Below are 5,787 nucleotides of genomic sequence, written 5' to 3' on the forward strand. Positions count from 1 at the left end.
TATTTCTGAGCTTCTTAAAGAAAGAATTTTTCTTCTTCTTTCTTCTTTCTTCTTCTTCTTCTTCTTCTTCTTCTTCTTCTTCTTCTTCTTCTTCTTCTCCTCCTCCTCCTCCTCCTCCTCCTCCTCCTCCTCCTCCTCCTCCTCCTCTTCCTCCTCCTCCTCCTCCTCCTCCTCCTCCTCCTCCTCCTCCTCCTCCTCCTTCTTCTTCTTCTTCACATATACTCTGAACAGAGAAGACCAGCAGTGTTCCCTGGGACCAGTGGGTGTTGTGAAGGTCAGTAAGAAACAGGCCATCAAGGAGCCAACCAGACACTGTGGGTGGCTGGGAGGAAAGCAGAGGTCCACAGATCCAGGGTCAGAGCTGAGCAGGAGTTTCTCTCTCCTCCCTCTCCTGCTCAGGAAGTCTACCAAGTCCCCTTGTACTCTAAGCTGTTCGTTCATTAAAGAGATTAACCTATGGGGTGAGGGTGGGGGATTAAATCCCGTTATTTTGTGGCCATGCCCAAACAAAGGAAAACAAAAGCTAAGGAACTGGAGAAGAGCTTTCAGACCAGTATTATTTTTGGATGGAACTCTGAAGCTCAGAGAGGGCGGGTGCCTGCTTCAAAGACTCAAAAATACAAAGGATCATAAATCCCAGGCTGTTTGAACCCTTCAGGGCTCCATACCTCCCTCTCTTCAAAATCTGCCTTAGTGCATCCACCCAGTGGTTTCTACCTCCATGTCTCATTCTTAAGCCTGCCCAGGTTCTCAGAGGGGAGGCTAGTGGCCTTCAGGGGTGCTCAAGGAAATGGCTCAGGGCTCCAACTCATGAACCAAGGAAGGGTACCTTCCTAACTCCCAGCCACAAGGTACCATCAGATCCTCAACAAGGAGGCAGGACTCTAAAAGGTCTTGACCAACCTCTGCTGAAGTTCAGCTCTAGAAGGATCAACAATAAAGGATGAATCCAAAGATGTGTGGGATCAAAGGGAACGAGGGAGGGAGGAATGAGGATGGGAGACAGGAAGCGGGAGGGAAGGAGGGTGAGAGGTGGTGAGGAGATGGAGCATAAAAGAGAAAAGGGAGGGGAGGAGAAGGGAGGGGCTTTGCTACACAAGAAGCAGAATTTACTATATCGTTTTTTGTTATTGTTCCAAGGACTCCAAATCCAAGCATCACGTGAAATCTGCTGTGTGTTCCAAGGAGCAAAAAAGAAATTCTGGGCCAACTGCATCCAGGGATTCTATTTGCATCCTGAGCTGTCAGAAGGGCCAGGCCCTCCTTAGCACTGAGAGAGCATCAGACCCTCTTTCCTGACCTTGGACAACCCGTTTCTGGATACTTCATATATTGTGCTAATATTCCTGTTCCAAACCCAGCTGGGTTTGGGCTCTGAGAAAATGTAGAAGCCATGGATTTTCTTTGGTGAATTTTTAGCCAGAAACTCTACCGAGGAGCCTCCAAACTTCCTAAACAGAAGCATTTGTGAATGTTCTTTGTCCTTCTGGAAGCTGCCTCCAGTTGTGCTTTGCAGCAGTCTGTGGGCGCCTTTGAACTTCAAATGGCTTCCAGATCTTGTGTGAGTGCTGTGAGTGGCAGCATTCAACCAGAAATGCCTGGAACAGCCTGAGCAAAAATAGCTACAGAGCATAAATAGGTTCCTTTCCCCTATTCATAAGCACAGTGTGCCCTCGGGCTCTGAAAAAGAGTAGGCCAGGGATGCCAACTGAGATCACTTCTGGAGTCTATTACATCTGGGCAGGGACTCTGTTGCTTCTATTGCCTGAGAAGAATCCTGGTAAAAGAGTGAGGCAGGCAGAGAGATAGGCTTCCAGAATCAAATTCCCAGTGTCCAAGGGCCCTGGGGTGTGTGAATACAGCTCTATCTGAATTTGGCCATCTTCCCTGTGAGTAGAGATTCTTTGGGTAATAAAATAACAGAAGTGGAAGGACTGTGTATATCAAAGACTCTGCTTTGGTAAGCCTTCGGCAAATTGAAGGAAAGAGGAGGGACATCGTCCCCTCTGAGAGAATACAGATGGGTCCTTGGAGGGCTCTTTGCAAGGTCTACAATTAAAGCCCAATCTTATGTACAGCTGTGACATCTGGTGAGACTAGGAGGGCTTCAAATGGTCTAACCGCAGGTTCTTATCTTCATTCTGCTCCTACAGATAAGATTCCTGTCACCCAACAATTCCTATCAAATGGACAGGAGCAGTTTCTGCTTATCCCTGAGTCACGGATGCCAGGTCCCTGCCAGCCAGTGAAACTATTCAAGTCAGCTAATCATGTTCTCCCATGGGAAGGACGGATGCCTCACCTACAAAGCCTGTCTCCCAACCTCTGGTGGTTCGCTATCTCTGAATACAACCTTCACGCAGTCCCACTTGGGATACAGCGTCCTCCAGGCTGTGAGTATATGTGACTAATGTGTTGTCATTCTCATCTGTCCAGTGTTGGACCTCCCCATAACCCAGGACAACCATTGCTCCCTCACCAGAAAGCAAATAAATATCTAAGCCACAGCTTGGTGCTCCAGGGTATGAGCAGGAATGGTGGAGGATGGGCATGGGGATGGGCACCTATAGGCAGCATCTCCTACCACTGGCAGGAGATGCTCCGAGAAGCTTTGGGGAAAGCCCAGATATATTTTTTCAGGGACATCAACACTTAAATAATGAAAACATGGAGCAGTATGTGAGGAGGTGATCTTCTCTAATACTTGTGTGGCCCATAGAATTAGAGACGTCATTGAAAATATTCCTAATTCTAGTCTTTACTAACTAGTTGTGTGACTCTAAGTCATTTTGCCTTTTTGAGTCTCTCTTGTGAAATGTGTGCAGCAAACGAGACTGTTTCAGCATGCGTGTTCAGACCAAAGAGAGGGAAACTGCAAAGAAGTCAGACATCAACCCATTCACCCGTTCCTAAGTCCTGCTCCCACCTGCTCCACTGCTCAGTTTTCCTTCCTTACTCATTCCAAATCCAGTGTAAGTCAGGATTTGGGGAAAAGATTTGCTAAAGAAGGTGAATTCCATGCCAAACTAAAAAGGCACGGGGTTAGCAAGGGAGAAATTAAAAAAAAAAAAATGTGCTGCAGATGAGGTTTTGGGTAAATAGGCCTGCCTTGAGTAAAAGATTCATGTTGGGGAAAAGAAGAGATTCATTTGGAGGAAGAAGAGAGGGGATAGGAAAGATATGGTTGAAAATAAAACCACCTGCTTTTGGGGTGGTGTTAGGCAAGGCAGTGAACTGGGCTAACTATGCAAGAGACTAGAACGTGTATCAGGTTGATATCCCGACTACACCGAACCCAAGTTGTATGGCAGTGTGGATAGAAAGGAGTCCAGCTACCCCTGTTGAAAGTTCTTCCCCGAGACACCGTGTTGCTACAGCGTGTGTCCCAGGAATATGTTACAGGGTGTGATTTCCACCTGGATGGCAACTAGCTATGTGCAGGAGTTGATGGGCTAGCTGTGGAGGAACTGGTGATGTCTGGTGCAGTCCCTTCAGACAGAATACAGGCCCCTTGAATCTCTAAATCATTAATCCCTTTTCTACTGTTCTTGAAATGCCAACAACTGATCCAAAGATGACCAGTTTCTGGATAGATACAATTCGTTTCTTCAAACTTTTCTATTTCCTTTGTTTGGTGGCTTTGGGCACTTTGTGGTACCTAAGATTCAGTGGTGGGGCAAGCATATAATTTTTTAATGCAATCTAGAAAGAGCTGGGTCCAGGAGATCTGGTCTGATGCTCATGCATAGGCTCTGTTGAATCCTGAGGCTTGGATAAGCCAAGGTGTAGCCTCTGGTTCCCTCCCTAAGAGCAAGAATGCAACTGTCAAATTGTCATCAAGGCCTTTATCCACTTGGAGCATCTGGATTAGGAGCCTTCCAAGGCAGACAGAATGGTGTGGACCTTGCCTGTTCTGCGGTGCTCTCCCACAGGTAGATTCTTAATAAGGATCCTTAAAAAAGTAATGCTTCCTTCCAAAAATTTAAACTCAGTTGAGTCTATGACCAGTTAGCTCACTTGGTGATGGTACAGACCTAGTAGATATGGGGCTGAAGAGGCTCAGTCATATCCTTGTACGGTGCAGCAGGTAGTTAGCTACAGGGCTCCTCCCATTTGCAGGACCTTAGATCGATTAGGGGGCTCCAGATTAGGGACTTCTTCATGTATGGTCCATATAGAAGAAGCATGCAAAGGACATATATAAACACCACAGGGGAAAACAGTCCAAACAAATCACCATCAACAACAACCAATTTAGCTGGGCCACTTTTTTGGTTTCAGAAAAATGGCATGGTCTTTTTTTTTTTTTCTTTTCTTTTCTTTAAATTTTTTCTATTTCTTGGGATACAGCATCTGTTTTGTTGCTAAATTTTCCAGTTTGATGGTTTCCCTTATCCTTAGACTCTAAGCATAATGGAAGATGAGATCCTCAAATTGATTCCTTTATTCTGATGGAATGGACATTGTCTAGAGCTCAGCACTCCTTAATTTATACAGAATCAGCTTTCCATCACTGTGACAAAATGCCTGACAGAAATTAACTTAAAGAAGGAAAAATTCATTTTGACTCATGGTTTCAGAGATTTCAGTCCTTTCTCACTCAGGTCTTTTGTTCTTGGGCTGTGGTGGGGCAGAACATCATGGTGGAAAGCATGTGGTGGAGCAAAGCTGTTCACTTCTTGGTGGCCAGAAAATGGAGGGTGGATAAAAGGGCCTGGGGACAAAATATATCTTTAAATGACATGTTCTTAGTGACCTACTTCCTCCAAGTGGGTCCTACCTCCTAATGTGTGGCACCCAAGCCTTCAACACATGAGTCTTTGGGGGATGTTCCATATTCAAATTATAACAATTTGTCTCAAATTTCTCTACATTTCCCACTTTTCTTTCTAGACTGGGTTCTTAGGAGTCGCAGCTCTGTTTTGGGTGTCTTTGCACCCCTGGTATCTGGCAAGATACCACACAGGAAATAAGGGATCAGAACAAGGAAGCTGGAAGCCTAGCTCTATAGACTGGCCTTGGTGCTAAGGTGTACCATATCCATGGAAAGCAAGCGTATGCACCATCTCCTCTGCTCAAATTTGATTTCTGAGTATGGTAGAAGGGCAAAATCTTGTCAAGGTTGATCCTTACTGTTTTTTTTTTTTTTCTCCTTACATTTTAGAACACGAAACAGAACATGGAAGGGAAGAAGGGAAGCCTGAGTAGCAGCCTCCATGACATTTACAGGTTCCTGCCTGAGAGCACAGTAGCTTCAGGTCCTTCTTCTACCTCTTGGATCGAAGAGCAATTGACCTTCCCTGTTCCTGTCAGTGATGGTCTAACTTCCAGATCTAAAATCAATGCTTGGGCTGGAGTCGTGGTTCAGTGGTAGAGAGCTTGCCTGGCATGTGTGAGGCCCTGGGTTTGATCCTCAGCACCACCTATAAATAAATAAATAAAATAAAAGGGTCCATTCACAGGGAAATACTAAAAAAAATATTAAAAATAAATAAATAGATAAATATTTATGTCCAAATATGAAAATATCTATTATAAGGAAATCATTGGCATTGCCTAAACTCTAATTGTAGAAAAAAAGTAGAGGCAAACTTCTCCCCTCACCATAGACAAACATAGACCCATCACGTAACTGCTGCAGAGGGGCACAGAATTCCAGGGGGAAGTTTGTGCATCTCTGTAGAGACAGAGATTGAGATCGAGATGGAGAAGGTGGAGACTAATAGAGATGATAGAATAATCTACAGGGTAATAAGGGTCCCATTTGCCTTTAAGGATCAAGTGCTA

The 5,787-nt window shown here is 45.0% G+C and overlaps 1 long non-coding RNA gene across 2 annotated transcripts; it reads left to right on the forward strand.

The window, feature by feature from the left end:
• The first annotated feature begins 1,788 nt into the window (after window positions 1-1,788).
• On the forward strand, window positions 1,789-5,456 carry LOC113196097 (uncharacterized). Of its 2 annotated transcripts, none has more exons than XR_003302505.2 (3): window positions 1,789-1,960; window positions 2,154-2,393; window positions 5,165-5,456. It is a non-coding gene; the product is annotated as an uncharacterized LOC113196097 (long non-coding RNA). The 2 variants fall into 2 exon arrangements; XR_003302506.2 differs by having other exon boundaries at window positions 1,789-1,889.
• Window positions 5,457-5,787: the final 331 nt, after the last annotated feature.

This window comes from Urocitellus parryii, chromosome 7, assembly GCF_045843805.1.
Source record: "Urocitellus parryii isolate mUroPar1 chromosome 7, mUroPar1.hap1, whole genome shotgun sequence".
Lineage (NCBI taxonomy): Eukaryota > Metazoa > Chordata > Mammalia > Rodentia > Sciuridae > Urocitellus > Urocitellus parryii.